This window comes from Acinonyx jubatus, chromosome B2 (genome assembly GCF_027475565.1).
Source record: "Acinonyx jubatus isolate Ajub_Pintada_27869175 chromosome B2, VMU_Ajub_asm_v1.0, whole genome shotgun sequence".
NCBI lineage: Eukaryota > Metazoa > Chordata > Mammalia > Carnivora > Felidae > Acinonyx > Acinonyx jubatus.
Genome location: NC_069385.1, coordinates 100,636,521 through 100,660,318, shown reverse-complemented (window position 1 = coordinate 100,660,318; position 23,798 = coordinate 100,636,521). Strand labels below are relative to the sequence as shown.

Below are 23,798 nucleotides of genomic sequence, written 5' to 3'. Positions count from 1 at the left end.
ACCTATAACAAATACTTAATCCAGCCACGTTGGGACTGAGCCTTTCAGCAAGAGGAAAGATGGTGTTGACTAGTGTTTGGGGCAAGCTACATGGCAAAGACAGAACTGGAGACAGACTGTGAATTAACAGGATGAGCAGTTTACAACAGCAGACTTTCATAACAAATGCCAGAATTAAGTATGAAAAAGAATTTTAATATTGGGGTTGGAGAGAAACGCTTACTTCTCTCTATATTCAATAGCAACAGATTTCAGACCATGGTTTTCCTGATGATAATTATCAAAGAATCCAAATTTATATTTATTGAATTTGTAGAAGTCATACCAATATAGTATTACTCTTTTTAAATTAGGTTCTCTATAAATGTCTGGTCTAAAGGACTCCTTTTTAAAACACTGAGATTTCTTACTATGATTATATTTTCTCAAAATGGCTGCTTTGTGCCCAAGGCCTTGCCAGAATGACCCCTCTACAAAGCACTGGATCCAGCCATAGGTTAATTAGTATTTCCTGAACACTCTGGACATTCCAGCTTCCATACTTTTGCTCTAGCTGTCCCCCATCTAGGAAAGGTCTTCCCTCACCCCTCCAGGTATGGATGGCCTCCCTAACTTTAGGACACAGCTGAAACCCATCCACCATTAAACTGACTCACCACTTAACAATCTCTACTTCTGAATGCCAATAGTTTTTATCTTCTATATTATCACTTTGCAGTTATCATGTCCTTTTTTTTAATTTTTTTTATTTTTGGTATATTTTTCTAGATAGAGATTCTATCTCCAAAAGAACCTGTTTAAGTCTCTCATGGAAGAGAACATGGACATTCCCAGTGCTTGGAACATCAAGATTGACAGGCACTCACTAAATATATATTATTGCATCTAGTCAAACCCCAAACTAGCCATATTTTCCATAACTCCACCACAGCCACCCTCCCGTTTGAAAATGCCCCAAAACAAGTCAGAGACAAACTAAAATGTCTGTGTCTGAAGCAGTATATATTGACATAGCTTAAAAGAAACCCAGTATCGAAAGATGGGGATTCATTCACTGGAAAAAAATTACTGTTCTTACTCTTTAAAATAATACATGCCTCATTTCAGCATATTTCATTAACAGAAGCATTAATATAGATTTGCCTATCTGAAAAAGGATTTAGCAAAGGACATTTCTCCTTGCCCATGGGACAGCTGAAGAGGTGTAATTTAACAGCTTTCAGAGGCCCGTCACTGTGGTGATTGAGGTGGACAGAAGGCATGGACATGACCAAGGCCCTTAAAAGACACAAACAGGTGGAGAGTGTGCTGGGGGTGGGCAGAGGGCTGGGGACTACAAAAGCAGGAGGCTCGCTTGGAGAGCAGGGACAAGAGAAGGCAGAGGGTGAGGCTGGCAAGGAGCAGGAAGAGGGGAGGGAACATGGGACGCAAAGTTGCAGCTGAACAGGACACAAGAGGAGGTTAAGTAACAATAAAAAACAGACCTAAGAGAAAGACAGGCAGCTGAGAGGAGGGAGCACAGGGGAGAGATGACAGACCATTGGGGCCAGGGGCATACATACAGGAAGACAAAGATGGTTCCTTTGTGTGTGACTAGAAGGCCGGCGATTCAAAGGAGAAGAGTAAAAGGAAAGAAAACAGGGTATAAGTGAGGAGACAAAATAAGTAATAAGTGCACAGATACTAGTTAAATGCTTTCAAAATCACCAGGCTGTTAGGCTGAGTTGGAGGAAGCCTCACAGCCAGACCCAGGAGGGGACCCTCAGTAAGACAGAGGCAGGCAATTTAAGTAGCTAGCTACTGAGGTAAAAATGAAAAAAAAAAAAATAGAAAATGGAAAAGGTGAGAAGCAGGAGAAGGAAAACCCAAAGGAGACACTGGCCCAGAAACCTTTTTAACTTTCTGTAAGAATCTTCAAGGCCCCAAACTAGGCCAAGATTCTGACTGACATTTCTGAGCTCACCAGCTGCTGTTTCCTTGAGAGAATTCTGACAGGAAGGCATAGAAATGCAAGCCAACACTGCCAGCTCTGAAAAAAAAAACACAAATAATAACAACCCATGCTCTAAACACCTCAATGGGGCCGAAGCCTGCCAGGGAAGAAGGCGCACCGCGGAGGGACCCGCCTGCAACTTTCCCCCAGGTATGTACTGAGCTGTTCCCAGCCTGCTTTCTCCTCTAATTGTCCTCTGGCCGTTCCTGCCTTGCCCATCTGTCTTGCTTTCTTTGTGAATTTTCGGGAAGCCCCGCAGGCGATCTGCTTCTGTCATCTGAAGCCAGCACAGCGGCAGTGTCTATGCAAGCAGGTGAAGCCCCACATTCTGCTTATCACATGGGCGGGGGAGGACCGCTGGAATCCAAGTCTGTCAGGCAGACCTGGGCGAGGGGAAATGAAGGAGAGAAATCACCCCTGCCCACATTTTCAGTGCATGGGAATGATTTGTTGGCTATGCAGACAGTGGACTGGTTTCTGTGTGCTGGGTTTGAAGCAAAGGAAGGAGGGTGGGCGTGGAGATTAAGGGACAATGAAACACAGCTCAGCTTGAGGGGAGAGATCTGGTGCAAATAGCCTAGGAGCTAGTCAGTTACCTAAAGAAGAGCTAGGGTTTAGGAGTGATGCATGGACACTTGACAGCACATGACCTTGAACTTTCCACTTCCCCTTTCAATGCCTTGGTAAAATACTTTGAACGTAGGTTGAAATTTCCCTAAAGCAACTCAAAGGACTTCTTTTCTAATATGTAATTCATCTAAAATATTCCATCACTGAATGAGAGTAGTTTCTTTGGACAACCCCACAGACATCCCCACTAACATAGTGTGAAATGTTACATCTTCCTAGAAAACTAAGAAAGCTAAGTCCCTGAGCAATGTTATTCCTTTGGAAAACTAGGACAAGAACCAGATTCTCTGATGTGTCCCCTGGACCTTAGCAATTCTTAATGCCCACTCAGTGTAATATGTGCACTTTTTTAAGAAGTAAGAGTTTTTGGAGCTAAAGAGCATTATCATTAGTCTGGATTATTACATTATGTTATGTTATATAATCATGATAATCCCTCCGCAAATATGAGGTCATGTGAGTCAGTGAACCCCCTGCCGGGCTGTCTTTCCCTCAAGCTGAAAACTCCTAGGGACTTAGTAATTCAGCAACTTCGTAATTTCACAGACAGGGGTTCCCCTCTCTTTGCAGTGTTGACTATCTGTCTACACCCCCATAGGTATACAACCACACCCCTGAAGAGGACCTCCACCTTCCTGGCTTCTGCATGGCTTTACTCTTTTTCCTTATCCCCCATTTTTAGGAAGCTCAGAACATAACGGCCAATTCCTTACCCTCAAATTGTTCTGCCTCAGAAACATGGAACTAGAGCAGTGGTTCTCAAAGTGTGGTCCCCAAACAGCATCAGAATCACCTGGGAACCTGTTAGGAATGCAAATTCTTAGATCCTACTCCAGACCTCCAGAATTAGAAACTCAGGAGGCTGGGGCCAAGCATTCTGTGCTTGAGCAAGCCCTCCAGATGACTGACACATTAAATCAGGAGGTTTCGATTTTTTTTTTCTTTTAATGTTTACTTATTTTTGAGAGAGAGAGAGAGAGAGACAGAGTGTGAGTGGGGGAGGGGCAGACAGAGAGGGAGACACAGAATCTGCAGCAGGCTCCAGGCTCTGAGCTGTCAGCAGAGCCCCACACAGGGCTCAAACCCACAAACTGTGAGATCATGACCTAAGCCACAGTCAGACACTTAACCCACTGAACCACCCAGGCACCCAGGAGGTTACAGTGCTTTAAAGTAACCTTTTCCCTTTAACACGCAGAGCTCAGCTCTCCGTATAGGTGTGACTCCAGTCACCTATAGAGGTATGGCTTCTAAAAGAGACCCACAAACAACCACCTCTCAGTCAGTGCCTTGTGTCCTTCATCTGGAAAATAGGAATATTTCTAACATAAGCCACCTGTTGCAGCACTGAGTGAGGTGGTGGTATTTTATCTGTTCTGCCCTTCCTGTGCAAAAGACCTTCCCTGGATTGTGCGGGAAATCACAAAAGAAGTAATCAGGATCCTGGCCCTATGAGAGGAGATGTATGAGTTAGAGGTACACAAGGAATCCATCAGCAAAGTAAGACGGGTCATGTGCCCCAGCACAGGTCCAAACAATAGCAACTAAGAAGAGAACAAGAGAAAACTTTCTGGAGACTGTATCTTTTGAAATTAAAAGAAAAAAATTTTTAATGTTTATTTTATTTTTGAGAGACAGAATGTGAGTGGGGGAGCAGCAGAGAGAGGGGGAGACACAGAATCAGAAGCAGGCTCCAGGCTCTGAGCTGTCAGCACAGAGCCCGACACGGGGCTCCAACGCTAGAGCTGTGAGATCATGACCTGAGCCAAAGTCAGATGCTTAACTGACTGAGCAACCTGGGGGCACCAAGAATGTGTCTTTTGAACTGAGGCTTAAAAAGAGAGTCATTTTAACTGGTGCAGATGAGCAAAGAGAAAAGAATATTCCAGAGGGAAGCTGAGCAAAGGGAACATTGGAAAGATAAGACATTAGTGGGCTGGTGTGGACAATAGTGCCTGCTCTTCTTTCTGTTCCTAAGAGGTTAGCTGTTCGTGTTACGGAGAGGCATCACCTCATTTCTGGGTCTAACCCTTTGCCCCCGAGTTTGCACAAATTCTTCCTGTAATCCAAACTATGTAATGTTTCTTTACTATAAAATGAGTCCTTCCCACTATACCCAATTTTGTTACTTTAGCATCCGTCTCCCCCCCCCCATATTATTAGATCTATGTTTTTCAAAATCCTCTGCCTGCTTGCTATAGAATAAATTAGAAGTGGCTGCAAAAATGCAGATTCCTGGGCCTTGGCCCAGATGGCTTATTTCAGTATCTTTGAGAACAAGTCAAAAGCATCTACATTTTGACAAGCACCCTTGTGACCCTAATGTTCACTCAAGTTTGAAAGCAAAGCTTCCAGAGCTGCCCTTTGCCAAATTTGCCGAGCATCACGTGGCCGTTCCCTTGGAGATTGTGAGTCCATGGCTGTGGAGTGAGGTGGAGGGAAAGAAGTTTTAACAAGTGCTTCTGTGGCACCAAGGATCAGGCCAGGTTGGGAAATACCGTGTGTTAGAATGAATAGGTGCTTTGGCTTAGAGAGGAACTCCCAAGTCATAGGTCAGCCATTCGCTAGCCGTGTGATTTGGGAGAGTTCCTTAACCACTCTGTGCTTCCAAGTTACTTAACCTGCTGGAGACAGTCTTATTCTATGTAATAAACTGTACTTCACAGAATTGCTGGAAGTGTGAATAAGTAACTGCCTTAGTATAGCACTGGCTCCCTCTCTACCCCTGTTCCATCTCGCCTGAAGTCCCAGCTCTGGCTTTCCTGCTCTGATGAGAAGCAGGGCAAGGACAACGGTGATGGGGAAATGCCACCAATCCTTACCTCTACAAAGAGTGGTGGCAGGACAGGCAGAGAAGATTGACTCCTGGAGCTAGCCTTGCTCTTGGCTGCCCTGGGAAGTCGAAATGGGACCCATGCCCATGATTGAATCAACATTCAGAACTGGCTAGTCCTCTAAAAATAGCTAGACATTCTGGCTGAGCCTTAGGAAAAATGAGGTCCCATCCCAACATACTACCCCACGCTTGCCTTAAAAGGAGGGCCCTCTGCTTTATTTCCTACCTCCTCAGCCAGATGACGGTAAGCCCCAAATAATTTGGCTTGTACCTTGGTGAACTCCAGAAGAGCTTGTTTCATGGGCAGCTACCAAGAACACCCATAGTGATAGCAGTCCATAAGGTCACAAGTGCTCAGATTTTGGGAATGACCAAATCCTTTCTGTACATATGAAAATATCAAAAATTGTTTTTTATAGGTAATTTTTATAGGCAAGCCAAAATTGCAAGCAGAAATATTTTTGATAATATTTAAGCTTTCTCGAGTATCTTACTACCACTCCTTTCACAATAACAATTGTCATGTTAATGAAACTCTTTAAAGTAGATCAAATATAGGGACTTCCCATGCAGTGAGTAGTTTCGGTTGCTGTATTCATATTAAGTATATATGAAATGATAGTAATCATAGTAAGAGGCCACTTCTTATACTGTGTGCATGGGACCTTACATAAGTGTATCTCATTGAAGCCTCCTGTTGAGTAAGTGTTATTATTCTCACTTTACAGATTAGGAGACTGAGGCTCAGAGAGGATAAGTAGCTTGCTCAAGGTCACAGAGCCAGAATGCACAGATGCCCAGAATGCACAAAGGCCTCCCTACTGCCTCCAATAAAGATTACATCATGTTACTTACATTAGTTAGTTACACTGTGTTCTCCCTCTCTTAACCCATCCTGGATGTGTCCCAAATCCAAGAGTCTTTCTGCTGACCATCAATGGGAAATCCCCATTCTCACTTCTCCGTGATGCTGTGTCTGTCATTTATGTTCAAATGCTGCCCTGCTCAGAGAAAGAAATAGGAAAAAAAACCTGTGATTGCTGCTTATGCTTTCGATGATGCTTTTACTGTTACTTAAGTCCTGGAAGCTTTGTAACTATACTTGCTTCCCAGGAGCTAGGGAAAGGACCCTTTCTAATTTAAGGCTTTGAACAATTGTCTGATTACAGGGCAGAGGGAGGGAAATAAATCTTGTTTTCAATAACATATTGAATGACATTTTCTATTGCCATCAGCCTGTTCTCCGAAGAAACTCAAGACTCTCACATATGCTATCTCATTAATCTTCAGCCCATCCTGTGGTGGGCAGATGGGGTTACAGCTATTTGCAGACAAGTGGCATGGGATCTGGTACAGGGATGAGGGACAGAAAGGTCACCAATATAACCCATCACACAAGTGGCCAGGTGACACATCGACCCTCCACATTCTTCCTGTTAATGCTATCTACCAAATTCAGAAGATTTGGGCAGGTAGGACACCAAATAAAAAATGTGGGAAAAAACTTCCATCCAATTGCCATGTCCATGCCTTTGCCCTGTGCAAAATTCAGAGAAACGTCTTACTATTCCCCAACCTAGATTTCTTACTTACAATCACTCCTGGTCTGAAATGTTTTAATTTTACTGATTGCAATTGTTTGTTTTGTTTTGTCTTTCCAGCCTAGGTTGTGTGCCATTTTCTAATCTGTTCCATGAATTTCTTCCTTTGCATGTTAAGTTAGGTGACCAGGGACAGCATCACGAGGGTTTAGACAACACTTTCATCATAGATGTTCCCATTTCACGCTTTCCCTTCAGGTTCAAAATTCTTTGTAGATTCTCAGTTAAAAGAATTTAGGGGGCACCTGGGTGTCTCCACTGGTAGAACATCTGGCTCTTGATTTCCGTTCAGGTCATGATCTCAGGGTTGTGGGGTCGAGCCCTGAGTTGGGCTCTGTGCTGAGCATGGAGCCTACTTGAGATTCTCTCTCTCTCTCTCTCTCTCTCTCTCCCTCCCCCCACCCATTCTGCCCCTCTCCTGTTCATGCTCTCTCTCTAAAAGAAAAAAAGAAAAAGAAAAAAGAATTTAAAAAAGGAATTTAGTTTCCGGGACTCAAGAACAATTGAGTAATTGGTTTTTAAAAGCTTTTTGTTGTTGTTTTTCCTGCAGATTTTGAAGTGAACATTTTTTTAAATGTTTATTTATTTTTGAGAGAGAGACAGAGTGCAAGTGAGAGAGGGGCAGAGACAGAGGGAGACACAGAATCCGAAGCAGACTCCAGGCTCTGAGCTGACAGCACAGACCCCGATGTGGGGTTCAAACCCACAAACCGTGAGATAGTAACCTGAGCTGAAGTCAGACGCATAAGGAGCCATCCAGGCGCCCCTGAAGTGAACTTTTAAGTAACCTTTTGATCATATAAGGTTGGGCTTGATAAACACAAAGATATCCATACCCCAATGCTGGGGTAGCACTATCTTGGGTATCTCACATCATTTCCCTGGATATCTATTTCTTTTGTATTCTTACATGAATTAATCACCTTCTGGGTGTCAGTTTACTCAGGAATGGCACGTCTTTTAAACCTGGCTCTTTCTAGTTCTTTGGACCAAAAAACACAATGGTCTTTCTCTCCTGTACAAACCCTCACTCCTCCAACTGACATGCCAAACACTTCGGAGGATCTTGATCTGACAGATTTTACCAGTTAAAATGAAACTTTACTCAGCTCATACATTCCCCGGTTCACTGGAAGAGATGAGACATTCTCCTCTTCTCAGAGGTACAGGCACATCTTCTCCTCCAGCCCCACTATCTGTCCTCCCATCAGCCCCTGCTGTTGATTGACCACCACCCCAGACCTGGTGGGGGAAGGGCAGCCCCACATTCTCACTCAGGTGAAGCTTGCATTTGACTATAGGGGAGAGCCATGTTTTCACAGCAGAAGCTTATATAGCCATTGGGTTGAATTAACTGGATGATTCCCAAGACCAACCAGTGAAGATTTTGACTGGGTTGCCTAGGACATTTTCCTATTTTCCTGAGAAAAAATACGGTTTCTAAGCCACCAGCAGCAGCAGCAGCAGCAGCCCAAGTATACAGCCATAGAGGAAAAAGTGGGCTCAGAGTTAACCCATAGTGTTCCCTTCCTTCCCTCTCAACTCTTATACCTTCCCAGCCTGTCTCCGTGGGTTGATCAAGACTGACCCTCCAACCCGATTAGTTTTTTTTAAAGGATTACCATGTACATATAGGTAAACCCATTTGTTTCTATGGCCCTTATTTACAAAGCCAGATAAAAATAATAGCTACTTTATAGAGTAGTGAGGATTTAAGGAGATCATATTTGCAAACCACAGAAAATTATCCCTGTTATAGGTATGCTTGAAAAAAAATTTGTTCTCATTTTTAGTACTTTTAGTAGTAGATTTCATTAACTGCCCTTGTCAGTGCCTTGAGCTTCACAACTTCTTTGGGATACAATTCTTCTTTTGGCATCCTCCCTGTTTCCATCCATCTCTCTGTTTCCAGAGAATCAGATGCCATAAAGCTGAAAACCCCATCTCCTTCCAGCCAGGGTGGCCTGTCCAGACCCAGAGTGGCAAGACAGCTGCGAGGGTCCCTCACTGTTCGGTGGCTCAGGCCTCACAGATTGCAGGGCAGGTGAAGGGCTAGGGGGAGCAGAAGCCAAACAAAAAGATCTTTCCCACAATGAACAATCGTGCTTGGAATGCTGCACCGGCAGCTGCGGCCCATCAACACGTGCCCACAACAAATGTACAGTAGGAAACACAGGGGGGCCCGGATGTGTTTCCATGTGGGAGATGCTCTCTGCACACGTGCAGAGCAGTTCACTGCTGGATTCTCTCTTAAAAAAAAGAAAAAAATTTCCTTTGTGGGATTCCAAACACTAAAAAAGAGTCATATTGAAATATATAAAGCAGTAGCTATTAAAATAATTACTAGTAATAACAAAGATCATAACTGCACCAAAATAAGTCAGTGAAACTTAGGGGCTGCTTATTTCTGAACAAACTGTAGGGGAAGAAACCGAGCCACTAAAGCACTGTCGTTCCACACCACACTGTTCCAGGGTGGTCTGGGGGCAATGTAGGATGGCACAGACAAGTCCTTCTTCTAAGTGTCTGCACATCGCTGGGGAGGAAAGTGCCGGTGGCCCACATCAGATGTGCAGGGCTGGACGACAGGAGAAGCCAGGTCATGGCCAAGACTGCTTCCCGAGGCCACATGCTTCTTTATATCCCCATACGGATTACGTTGCTATGGAATGTAAGGAAGTGTGTGGTTTCGGCAAGTGCCTCTTCGCAGGCCCACACCGCCCTCAGCGGAGGTTTGACCCCCGTCCTCACAGCTTTGTGCCTCCACCCCACCCTGCCAAGCGTTTCCCTCTGCAACCAAGCAGGAGTCTCTGAATCCTGCTGGGCCCCTCTCCCACTCACCCTTCTCTCCCTCCTGAGGCTGCATGGCTAAGCCCAGCTTCAGGCACGCTGACGGTTGTCCCAGGCTCCCAGATCCCACTCCCCATGCCACTGGCAGAGAGAGGCCACATCACCTAAAGGTTTTTCACACTGTCATCCCTCACCCTTCAAGTTCTTCCCTCCAGTCATTTTGCTTCTGAAATGGGAGGTTTCTACTAACCAAACTGAATTGTGATTCCTTCCTATCCATCTGCATCACTCCCCGGTAGAACCATCGCTGTCTATGGCACTTTGCGCAGTTCAAGGGCTTTCCCTGCAGGCAGGCAGGAGCTGTGACGCCCAAGAGACTGCAGTCTGGGTCCCAGGATGTCTCCTGGCTCTGCTCTGCCACTTTGTCCACATCACATCACAGCCCGGTCACAAAGCAGCACTGTGTGAAGCTGCTTGCTGAAGAGGTTTGAGTACTCCTATAGTGATCCACTCACCTAATTGGCTAAGTTCCTTTTTTTTTTTTAATTGTTTATTTTGGAGAGAGCAAGCATGCAGGCAGATGAGGGGTCGAGAGAGAGGGAGACAAAGAATCAGAAGCAGGCTCCAGGCTCTGAGCTATCAGCACAGAACCCCACATGGGGCTTGAACCCATGAACCATGAGGTTACAACCTGAGCCGAAGTCAGATGCTCAACCAACTGAGCCACCCAAGTGTCCCAGCTAAGTTCCCTTCTCCACTCTTCCCTGAACCCCTGTGTCCCCAAGGAGTTGGACTTAGACAGCAATCACCTCCCCCACATTTCAGAATGAGAGAAGAGGCTGAAAGGATCTCTCCCTCCCTCACTTAAACCCCGGCTGTGGATGGCCTTGTGCCTTCCACAGCTCTGCTTCCTGCTGTCGGAGTGCGTGTGTGTGAGACAACAGCTGTGCCACACTCAATCTCTACTGTGGGTTCTTCAGCAGAACCACAGGATTTGACAGATGCGAGGCGAGATGCAAAAGAGAACTGAGAAGCAGCAAAAAGGAGGGCGTGGGAAGAGGAGGAAAGGGAAGGGGAATGCAGAGTGGCTGGAGGTGAAGGGACCACCCCTCAGAGGTGATGGTGCCAGAGCACACTGGGCCATGCCCCTCCCTGGGCTTCCCACTACTAATTCCGGACACCAGGCAAAGGTCTGATGGCCTTCAAGGGCACGCCAACCTGTGCTCCTTGGGGGCTGGAGGGAATTTAGGACAACGTGGGGGAATTACTGGAGATGTGGGGCAGCTGCAAGACTGAACACAGAGACTACGGTTTTAGATCAGTGGTTCTCAGCTGCAGGAGAGGGTGCCCCTCAGAGCACATTGGGCGATGCCTGGGGACATTCCTGGTTGTCACAACTAAGGAGTTGTACTGGCATCTAGTGGGTCCAGACCAGAGATGCTGCTAAACACCCTACGATGTGCAGAAGAGCCCTTCTCAGCAAAGGCTTGCCTGGTCCCAAATGTCGATAGGCTGAGATTGAGAAGCCCTGCCCTAGACAGTGGTGCTTTGAATGAATAAGGTTTCTGATGTGGGCATATTACGGCACACTCAATATTCCAAAGAAACGTACTGCCCTTCTTTTACAGACGTGGGTCAGTCTTCACATCTGTAAAATAGGCAGATGACTCAAAGTTGCACTTCTTAAATATTTTTTTTAACGTTTATTCACTTTTTGAGAGACAGAGACAGAGTGTAGGCAGGGCAGGAGCAAAAAGAGAGGGAGACACAGAATCCGAAGTAGGCTCCAGGCTCTGAGCTGTCAGCACAGAGCCCAATGCAGGGCTCGAACTCACGAACCGTGAGATCATGACCTGAGCCGAAGTCGGATGCTTAACCAATTGAGCCACCCAGGTGCCCCTCAAAGTTGTACTTCTTCCCAGTGACAACCCTTTCTTTTTCTAAATCATACCTGCTCCAGAGATAGTTCTCCTTTTCCTACCCTGAGGTTGGTTTCATTTTATCTACGGGGAAGGGGCCCGTCGCACAGGTGGGGCAGGATGTGTGTAAAGAGAGGAGACAGGTAATGAAGAGTATTGTCCTGAGTTGAAGAAATTGCCCCTCAAGAGGTTTGTTCTGACTTGATGAGCAGGACACACGTACTTTTTCCATCATGATTTCACTGCCTGGCTGACCTCCGCCCCCACCGCTGCCTCCTCCCATGCTCCCCACGAGCAGCTGAGAAGCACAAGGTTAGCCAGAGGAAGAGCTTGTGGGCAGCAGCCCCAAGGCCCCTATGTCATTGATGTGAAGTGGAGGGAGAAGGTAAGATGCCTAACTGCGGAACCAGGAGGATGCATGCCAAGGCAAAGGGGATGCAGTACAAGAAAGAAGCTTCAACATGGCTCCACGCAAACAATCTAGGTGGTGTGGCCCCTGCTCCCACCTCCCTCCACCATCAAAGTGTGCTTTTCCCTAGTTGCCACATCTACAGTGCCTTGTTGATGGCATGGACTTCTGGAATATCTGACTTATTTCAGACAGTCCATTTGGCATATGTCTGCTCGACAGGGTAAACCAGTTCTACTTTTCCTGATCAGTGATTTCCACAACTTCAGAGATGAAATGAAAATACTTGCAGCCAAGGGAAGGGAAATATGTGAAGAACAGGCTGAAGTTGGGAGTGAAACCTTTGGCCTCAAAAGCAGGCACACTTGTCTCCAGGACTTTCCCACCATGCTTGAAAGTGTCTACTGAGCCCACTAGGGACTTAGCACTGAGCACCTTTCCTTTGTTATCATTAGGTCTGACACTGAGGCGACAAGGTAGGTATGCTCCCTGACTGTACACATATGGACACTGAGGATTACAGAATTTATGTCACTTCCCCAAAGCAAAAGAGCCAGGAAGCATCAGCGGAATTTGAACCCAGATAAGTGTGACCCCAAGGCCACATGCTCTCCACTCTATTACACTTCTCTTCATCGGGAAGAGGAAATTAAAAGAACAGTCAAGAATAGCCCTAAAGGGAGGAAGACAGCCTTCTGGCATTCTTCAAACTCTCCTTTCTGCCTGCCTCTTGCCCTACCTGCTCAAATACATCATGACAATAGCCAGGCTGCATATCTGGGGAATGTCTCCTTCTTGATCAGCTTTCTGTCCCCTTGATCACACTTCCCCAGAAACAGGCAGAAACTAGTGGCCCATCTGCTAATCCAATAGTCTCAACCTTCAGCTACATCAGAATCACCTGACTGGCAGGTAACACAAATGCCTGGACCCACCCCCAGTGTTTTGGGCTGGCAAATGTTACCTTCCTTTTCGAGGTCAACGTACAAGTTCTTACACACTGAGATCCAGCCTTCTCCTTTAGAAACTACAAGAATCAAAGATATCCCCACCTCCCTTGAGAAACTAGTCAATTCTATACATTTGTCAAAAAAAAAAAAAAACCTCAGTGTCTATCACTAGGAGAATGACTAAATAAATTGTAATATATTCACATGATAGAAAACCATAAACAATGAAAATTAATAAGCTACAGCTGCCATATCAATATGGATGAATTTTACAATATCATTTTAAGTGTAAATACCAAATCATAGAGGAATACCTATGGTGTGGTACCATTATATAAAAAAGCAAGCAATATGTTGTTTAGGGATAAATGCATAAATGATAAAAACTATAAAAAATAACATTTAAATTATTTTTTAAAAAGGAATTCAGAATAATAGTTGCCTCTGAGGGGAAACTAAAGAGATAAATTGGGAAATGCATTTAGAAAGCCTCAAAAGTATTGGTAAAGTTCTTTTCCTAAGGTAGATGGTTATTTGTGGGTATTGGTTTTATCATTATGTGTCATAGCTTACATATGTATTACATGTATTCTTTTACAAGTACGTCATATTTAATTTATTTTAAAAATTAAAATGTAAGATATTCAAAGAATAAAGACCAAAATGTTATCTGATTTTGGAAGATGGGAGGAGAGAGAATTATGGAAGATTTTCATTTTCCATATTGTACAATTCATTATCATTTTAGTTCCTCACAGTGTTTATATTTGAAAAAAGAATAAGGATAGAAGAAAGAAGGTAAAACAGAGTCATGTAATGCAGAGGACAAGTCACGTGTGGTTTTCACAAGCCCTGTGAGAGGGCATTCTGGCGTGGCAAGTTACCAGGATTTCATTCATGCTAATGCTGGTTCTCTCTGTGTTGCAGGTTTGGAAAAGCGATGTGTGGCTATACCAAGGAATCCTCACCCTAGAGGCTACAGTCACCTCCCAAGGGAGCTGCCCCCTGCTCTGGCTGGTCAAACGGAACCAAGTCCGTCTTCCTGAGAGGTTTGGTCCCCTTCAACCAGCTACAGCAGGGCTGGCAATGCCCAGTCCTTGGAGAAACAGAAGAGATTCACCGGAAGCTGAAATTACCTACTAATGCTTCCCTTAAGAAAATTACTCTGATTTTGTCATATACTCTCACGCTCCCAGCAAGGGAGAAGAGAGGAGCCCTGGGTTCCAAAAGTGGACAAGATTTTCATGCTCAACACATGGAGCTCTGTGCCCTTGCAACCACAATTAGACCTACTCACAGGCTCTTGATACACACATCGTCAGTAAAGATTTTGAGGATCGAATTTGTACCAGCCAGGGGAAGATAATGGGACCTAGAAGACAGGGCTCCTGCTCACATGGGGCTAACAGTCTGAGTAAAGAAATCAGACATATGAATATGGCACAATTTAATGGAATTGCAGGTCAAAGCATGCCTAGTGCTAAGACACAATTCTTCTTACATAGACCGTCAAATATGCCTGGCACATGGCAGGCATCAAATCCCCACCCATCCATTCAGCCCAAGATACCTGTTTACTAAGCAATATACACATGACTCAATTTCCTGATCTGTAGAATGGGATAATAATCATAACACCCACCACATATGGTTTTATGTGCAATGAAATGAGAATACATGTAAAGGAGTTAGAAAGCTCTCAATAATTATTACTTGTTATTAATAGAATAACCTGACCTGTCTTTCCAATTTCTCTTCCAAAATGTATATCTCTGACATTGTACCTAGGAGGGTGCCCAGAACTTAGCTAGAGCTCAGTAACATTTGTTATTTGAATTCCAGAAACATGTGTGACTCACATGCTGCACTCTGACACAGGGCGGGCTCATAATGCCCAGAGCCCACCAAGTCTCCACACGGGAGATGTGGTGCTTTTCTGCACGCGTCTTGGAACCTGGGAGCCCTGGGTTTGGATCCTGCCCCTCTCATTTATTTGCTCTGCTACCGCCTCTCTGAACTTCAGTTAACATTGCATGAACCTTAGTTTCCTCATCTGCAAAATGGGGACAATGATACTTAACTTCAAATTGCTTTAAGGATTTAAAATGGTAATGTTGGGACGCCTGGGTGGCTCAGTCGGTTAAGTGTCCCACTTCGGCTCAGGTCACGATCTCACATGTCAGAGTCTGTGCTGACAGCTCAGGGCCTGGACCCTGCTTTGGATTCTGTGTCTCCCTCTCTCTCTGCCCTCCCCTACTCGTCCTCTCCCTCTCTCTCTCTCTCTCTCAAAAATAAACAGTTAAAAAATTTTTTTAAATAAAATAAAAGGGTAATGTTTATAAAGAGCCAAATCTAAGCCCTCAAGAAATGGCATCTGTTGTTGTTTTACTATTGTATGTGGCGACAGCTCAAGGACAGTATCGTGTCCGCAGGCCTGACAAGGGGGAGATGAGATTTTAGAAAATAAAAAAGAACTCAGAAAAAAAAAAAAAAAAAAAAAAAAAAAAAAAAAAAAAACCTCACTATAGGATCTTTTTCTTTTCCAACTATTAATTCTACTATCATGTAACATGCATCCATCCTTACATGAGTTACGAGTTACTAGTATGTAGTAAGTTTTACTTAAAAAAAAAAATGCTTCCTTCATGAGACTGATAGTATCATCCTAAAGAAATATCCTGCCTGGAAAGCCTTCCTTTGTGGACGGCACTGAGATGCTACTCTGTAACCACCTGTCCTCCTGAGTTCATTGAGGCCACAGAGTGTGTATTCCAAAGATGTGGAGTTTAGACCTAAGTGCAGGAGCCAGAGTGCCCAGGCTCAAGTCCCAGCATTCCTATCCCCCACCAGCTGTGCCACTTTGGGAAAATTACTTGACTTCTCTGGCTCTCCATTGCTTCATATGTAGAATGGAGATATTAAAAATAGCATCTGCCTCATAGGGTTTTTGTGAGAATGAAATAAAAAGACAAGTAAGCATATAAAACTAGTGCTGGGTGCATAATAAGCTTTTAAGGGTTTTTATCTTTGACAATGTACCTGAAATGTTCCTGACACTAAATTGGTGTTCAATAAACACTTATTTAATAAATCACCTTTTTCTTTTTTTATTCTAATCACAAACTATGGGATCATGCAATTTCTGGTTCAACTATTTCTGCTTATCTCTTTAGACACAGCACACTCTGGGGACACTTGGGGGACTCAGTCAGCTGAGCATCCAACTCGTGATTTCGGCCCAGGTCATGATCTTATGATTGGTGAGATCAAGCCCCAGATAGGGCTTTGGGCTGACAGTGTGAAGCCTGCTTGGTATTCTCTCTCCTTCTCTCTGTCCCTCCCCTGCTCACTCTTGCATGCTCTCGCTCCTCTCTTTCTCTCTTTCAAAATAAATAAATTAACTTTTAAAAATAAATAAACATAGCACACTGATGCAAACCAGTAGTGAGGGGTGGGATGTTGGCCAGCTCTGTCTCCCCAGTTCTGCAGTGATGGAGCTTCCCCAAGAGCTAGACACATGCCTCTGGGGGCAGCAGCAGGGGGACCCTAAAGCTCAGTGATAGAGCTCTGAAGCAGACACCCAAAGAACAGAGGGTTCAATGACATGAAAACAAATATGACATAGTCAAAGACTAGATGTACTTAACAAAGAAAGGACCTTTTCCCTGTGTGAGAGCAGAGGTCACGTAGGTAAAGATTAGATGAACAATGACAGGTACAGGTGGTAAGAGACCAAAGAAAGGGCCACTTTCAAATCTGGGATTTTATGGCTAAAATACCTGATGAAACTGGACAGGACCATGTAAGTCTAAGATAAATGATGTCTTCCTCTAGGTTAGAGAGCTTAACTTGAAAAACTCCTAGCCACCCCCACCAACTCTGGGTGATTTTGGAAACAACTCGGTACCCACAGCAGGTCATAGGACTTCTAACAAGAGTCAGAGAATGTGGGGTAAATATTACCACCCAAATTCCCACAGCCTGGCCCTGGACCACCCCCGTCTTTGAAGGCCACGGGATGAAAACAGTCCCAGCCATAGCCTCCATCCAAACGCAACCCTGAGAATACAACCGCAATGCAAGTTCCTGTCTGATCTTCATAAAACTCGAAGAGAAGCAAATGTACCTCTGCTCCTGCTAGCCTCTGCCAAAGAGAATGGCAGAATCTTTAAGAAAATGTGTATTTTCTGCTAAGTGTGAATGTTCGTGATAACTTTTTCTAAAGGTCCCAACTGCATTTCAGTAAGGAATCCAGCTGAGTCACAGAGTCAGGGCATCGTGCCCTAGGCTCGTTCCTGCTCATCCTGCCACAGCCCCTTTTCAGAGCAGAAATCTAGGTTAGGCCACCCAGCGGGGCATGTGGTTTTGCTGCTGCTGCTGTGTCCCTTCATGAATGTTCCTGTATAATCATCATTCCTGTGCCAGGAAGAGGCAGCACATGACATCACAGTGGTCAAAACTGACAACTCTGGGTCACCTTCAAAGGCATCCCACCCCCACATGCGGCAAGCATGCTCTCTAAGAGGGAAAAAATGATACCACAAAAAGTGCTGAAGGAGCTCTTCCCCACAGGAGTTGATGGAAAATAGTGCTGGGGCGATCGATCTTGCAGAAATTCAGAACAAACAGGAAAATCCCATTAGATGAGGTTCATCAAGGTTTTCTTTGTGCTGGCAAGACTGTTGCCCAACAGGCAGCTCTTACACTGCAGTGGAGACTGAGTCTTGGTATTTACTCTCTAGAGCACAATCTAGCAACACATATCCATTGAGGATGCTATTATCTTCTCTGTCCTGAATCCTCCCCTCCTCTGGTAACAGCTCTGCCCCTCTTTAGTGAACACTCTCCTTAAAATTCTTCCTCCACTCTACTCACCAGGTTTCTGTGAAAACCTTTCATGACCACACACTGCTAAGTAGTCCCAGCGAGCCTTTTGTGGGAATTTGGGCTGCGGTCTATAAAAAAAGGAATATACTTCCTTGGAGACCTAACATGGAAGGATGAAAAGCTCCACAACTAATCCTAGTATGTCCCCCAGTGTTCACTAAAAGAGAATAAACCAGTTACATCAAAAACAAAAAACAAAAAGCAAAAGAACAAAAAACAAAAAAAACAAAAAAACAACAATGATGACAACAACAACAAAAGAGAGAGAGAGAGAGAGAGAAGAGATACAGAGTCCTGGAGGCATTTATGTCCTGGACCCACTTATTCCCAAGACCCAGTTCCTATATCCTATACCCCTTTTAAGGCACTTACTACTGAAATGCTGTCACTTGGAAACAAAATACATATTGTTTAGTGACAAACAGCATGATCTAATTTTATTTTAAAAAAACATACTTTATGTATGGGTTGAGAAAAATGCAGAAGCATCTAGAACAAAGTTTCAATAGTAACTATTTCTAGATGGTACATCTCAGGAACAGTTCTCCGAATTTTCTAAATTTTTCCCAATGAGCATGTATTACTTGTATAACAAAAAGCAGCACAGATTGTTTAGATTATTATAGATTTTTACATTCTTCTCAAATGTACATATGTACAAGGTTTAGATATTTAAAGCTTTTAATGAAAAATAGTAGTCCTCTACCCCATCCCCAATTTCTACTCCAACATTGGCATCGACGTCCACAAGCAATAAAACATATTGTTTGGAGAAAAACATAGGTCATGGGAAATAGGTCTTTGGAAATGCATTTTGGGGGTGTTCTGTGAGTCAGGTGAGGCCATCCTTGCTCTGAACATAACCATCACTTAGGGCACAAGCCTGATGGCTCCTCAAAAGGTAGGGCTGAATTCAGACATTGACTCCACCCCAGTGGAGTACCCCTTGAATCCCTGCAGGCAGAGGGACCTGCAGAAGTGTGGGTGGGGTCATTACAGAGGCCTCTCTGTCCAAGGACCAGTATGGACCCTGCTGTGACCATTCTACATCCCAAGGAAAGAAGCGTCATACACATTGTTGACATAAAGGTGCAGCTGAAAACTCTCCTGCGTGCCCCACATAAATCCCCTTACTATGTAAACCCATTTCCTCTTGAGTTTTTCTCAAGGGAAACCAATAATAGCTGCATTTTCATCCAGTCTGCACCACCAAACTTTTCAGTCCTTTCTTATTTAAATTTTTAAAGATTTATTTATTTATTTATTTATTTATTTAAAACACGAGTAGGGGGAAGGGCAGAGAGACAAGAGAGAAATCTTCAGCATAGAGCCTGATGTGGGGCCCGATCCCACAAACCGTGAGATCACGACCTGAGTGGAAACCAAGAGTTGGACGTTAAACTAACTGAGACACCCAGGCGCCCCTCAGTTCTTTCTTCACAGAGAGCTAATATATAGGTCTCATATACTTAGAGAATTTTCAACTAAAATATCAGAAATTCTTTTCCTCTTCATAGAAAAGCATACTGTTATAAATAAAGAGTGCACTAATGAAAGCACACTTACAAAAATACAGAAGCACATGTGTACACAGCTCAAAATTCCTGATATTCCATGGTTTGTCTCATGGGGCCATGTCCAAGTAGTTTCTTCTCCCCAGGGATTTAAATCCTCCTATAGCCTTTTTCTTCTACTTAGCAAAGACACAAAGTAATTTCTATTTTCTTATGATTCTTGTGAAAAAAAAGATCAGTATGAGAGAAATAACTATATATCTTGAATGTTGCCTTTTAGGGGTGCCTGGGTAGGTGTCCAACTTCAGTTCAGGTCATGATCTCCTTCCAGGTCAGGTTCTGTGTCGGCCTCTGTGCTGACAGCTGGGAGCCTGGAGCCTGCTTCGGATTTTGTGTCTCCCTCTCTCTTTGTCCCTCCCCTGCTCACATTCTGTCTCTCTCCCTTAAAAATACACATTAAAAAATTTTTTTTAAATTTCTTGTGTTTGCCTGACTACCTCATATTTTACTATGGTTATTTTGGAGCAGCTGTTTTGACCCCAGTCATGTTTGGGTACTTATCTCCATTTTCTGACTCTAAAAACAATGCATTTGACTTTTCCTTATCACCAAGTTGCATGTGCAGCCATACTCACATCTCCCTGAGCCTTATCTCACCCCAGATCCCACCCCATCCCCGAACTTTCCCCAATCCCAGACTTCTATCCACCCCTATGGGGTCATTCAGGGAAGAGGAATGATGTAGTGAAGGTGATGTAGGCAGGTTACCTGGTAATCTATTTCTTATTAAAAAAAAAAAAAGGTAAAGGTTCATGCCTCCTCTTTCTGTTCTTATTGGAATAGATTAGCGGCCACATCACAATGGTTTTTAAAAATACCCCTTCAGTCAACACATCCAATAGTGGGCTTAGGGCCCAGGGCCCCAGAAGGTACTTGAAGAAGGAAAACCCAATGTTGTCTGACAGCAACTGAAGTCTGCATAATGGATCCTCAAAGGGAATTTGCACATTTTTTTCCCTTTACTTTTTAGGTTTTGCAGAGAAAGACTACTGGTCAGAAGAATTCTACCCATTGACCTAAACTCATAGTGATGTGCTTGTTACTGCCTGACCCTGCCTGACTCAGCTGTTGAGCATATGTGACAGTCCTCGTGACCTCTGTCTCCCTTTCCCATCCCCCCTACCCCCCCACCTCCCCACCCCCCACCCCCCACCCCCCGCCTCCACATCCTCTTCCCGAGGCAGCAACTGTGGGCACCTTAGAGAACTAGAAACATGCCATCCCAGAAAAACAACCACCTGTTGACTGCCTTTCCTGAACTTTAACCCGCCCAGCCAAGGGCACTCACTAAAGCACAGTAGCCAGAGTGACCCACTGTTCTGATTGACTTGTCTAAACTGGAATGCTGCACAGTGGCAAGGGGCACATGCCAAAATAAAACACTCTCTACAGCAAAGAAAACCTTTCTCCCCAACCTGTGACAATAGACGCAGCGCCCCCCCCCACACACACATAGGGTAGAGAAATAAAGTCCAGAGATGGGAAGAGAAAGGGAATCCTTTAAAAAAATAAGCTTCTTGTGTTACTGAAATTCTTTTGGCTCCCAGCCTTTCCAAGTAGCAAATGGCACCTTCAGTCACTCTCTGTTGAAGCTCGTCAATGTGCTTTATTCATGACCACAGACATGCATGTCAGGAGTGGGGTATGTGGGCCAGGAGGGCGTGGAGGGAGGTGCAAAAGAGTGAAGAAAGAAGGATGGAGAAGAAATTGGAGGAAAAGGAAAGGGAAGTATTTTTAAATACTAGGAGCAAATACCGTATTCCTGAATTGTAGATCTTCCAAATATGTCACGGCATCTTGGTTTCTAAGAGCAGGAGGCAATAACGCCTTCTCAAACTCTAATTCTCAAATTCCAACAACGTAGTGTGGTTTTATTTGATCCACAGAAGTGCTTTTTTATAGAGAAGGATTTCAGAAAGATGTCTAGAGAAATGGATTTGGAGAACTTGGGAGAGGCCGGCATTTAGAAAAGAAAAATCCAATGGGAAAAGTAAACACTAAAAAATACCATATGCATTATTTGCTTTAGATATTTCTGTCACCTTATTTTTTTTATTTATTTATTTTAAAAGAGAGAGGGGGGAGAGAGAATGAGAGGGGGAGGGGCAGAGAGAGAGGGGCACGGGGGAATCTGAAGCAGGCTCTGTGCTGAGATCATGACCTGAGCCAAAGTCAGATGCTTAACTGACTGAGCCACCCAGGTGCCCCGAGATATTTGTTACCTCATTATCTTCTCTCACTTTTCTTCCTCATTCCCTGCCTCTTTCCCATTGTGTTTCCCTGGCTCCCTGGAGGCCCCTGCCTCAATTCTGCATGCTCTAGCAGGTTATAGTCCTAGCATCACCCCCAAGGTTCCTCCCGAGCCCCCAGCCCTTCAGTGAAGTGCAGGAATGTCACCAAGCTTCAGACTGGCTGAAATCCTGAAACTGAGCCAGAGAATCTTCCCTCTCATCAGCTTAAAGGGGAAGGAGGACAAAACGGCGAGATCAGGAAAAGCCAAAAATGTCCTGGGGGTGAGAGCTTAGCTAAGCATTAACTGGGGCCTCTGCAGAGAGTACCCATTACTTCCATGGCCCTCAACAGGGAGACGTGTTTGCTTATCATTAATGCCACTCCACCTTCTCCCAATGAACACATCAAGGACATCCTTAAATTTTACAGTTGGAGTTCTTTATAAATGACTCTAAAAGCCTACGACATAGTAACTTAGAATTCTTCTGAGAGGAATTTGTGCCCCTTCCCAGAGGCTGGTGTGTGGAAACAAGTCATTTAGGAAGTGAGTGAGCCCCAGCGGGCTACCCTGCATCTGCCCCCTCGTTTCTCCAGTCTCGTGTAACCCTTACAACAACATAGGTATCTTTATCTTCATTGAAAGACGATGAAATTACAAAATCATTTAGGCAGTCTCAAATGTTCTGGAGCAGTTCAAGACAGAGTCAGAGAGTATGATCTGAAATATGCACATGAGGGAAATAACCCAAACCAGGAAAAAGATGGTCACTGCAGTCAGGCATTGAACTTTACCAGGACTGATGCATAGGGGCACTTGTACCCCAATGTTTATAGCAGCACTCTCAACAATAGCCAAATTATGGAAAGAGCCTAATGTCCATCAACTGATGAATGGATAAAGAAATTGTGGTTTATATACACAATGGAATACTACGTGGCAATGAGAAAAAATGAAATATGGCCTTTTGTAGCAACATGGATAGAACTGGAGAGTGTTATGCTAAGTGAAATAAGCCATACAGAGAAAGACAGATACCATATGGTTTCACTCTTATGTGGATCCTGAGAAACTTAACAGAAACCCATGGGGGAGGGGAAGGAAAAAAAAAAAAAAGAGGTTAGAGTGAGAGAGAGCCAAAGCATAAGAGACTGTTAAAAACTGAGAACAAACTGAGGGTTGATGGGAGGTGGGAGGGAGGGGAGGGTGGGTGATGGGTATTGAAGAGGGCATCTTTTGGGATGAGCACTGGGTGTTGTATGGAAACCAATCTGACAATAAATTTCATATATTAAAAAAAAAAAAAAGAAAAAGAAATGAGTCAGACAGAGGAAAAAAAAAAAAAAGAACTTTACCAGGAGCTTCCTAGCAGTCAAGGCGAGGCGGAAATACAACAGTTCAACAAACTAAATAGCTTAACATTTCAATCGTTATACTATTGCTTAAGGTATCATCTGTATTTGGTTGTTAGATAGAAATATGCTGAAAGAAATTCCTTCAACGAGCCAGGGCACCATTGGAGTTAAACCTTTTCTGACTCACTGGAATCTGGTAGGCAAATCTCATCCTCCACTTCATCCTAATACATCAATACCACCAGAACCTGTATTCTTGGTTTTATTTATTTTTTTAAATTTTTTTCAGTGTGTATTTATTTTTGAGATAGAAAGAGAGAGAGAGAGGGGCGCCTGGGTGGCGCAGTCGGTTAAGCGTCCGACTTCAGCCAGGTCACGATCTCGCGGTCCGTGAGTTCGAGCCCCGCGTCAGGCTCTGGGCTGATGGCTCAGAGCCTGGAGCCTGTTTCCGATTCTGTGTCTCCCTCTCTCTCTGCTCCTCCCCCGTTCATGCTCTGTCTCTCTCTGTCCCAAAAATAAATAAACGTTGAAAAAAAAAATTAAAAAAAAAAAAAAGAGAGAGAGAGAGAGAGAAAGGAAGGCAGCACAACTGGGGTAGGGGCAGAGAGACAGGAAGACACAGAA

General features: G+C 44.2%; 1 long non-coding RNA gene across 1 annotated transcript; it reads left to right on the top strand.

Moving 5' to 3' along the window:
• The first annotated feature begins 1,217 nt into the window (after window positions 1-1,217).
• LOC128315619 (uncharacterized) lies at window positions 1,218-15,411 on the top strand. Its single transcript, XR_008298566.1, has 2 exons — window positions 1,218-2,143; window positions 14,056-15,411. It is a non-coding gene; the product is annotated as an uncharacterized LOC128315619 (long non-coding RNA).
• The last annotated feature ends 8,387 nt before the right edge of the window (window positions 15,412-23,798 follow it).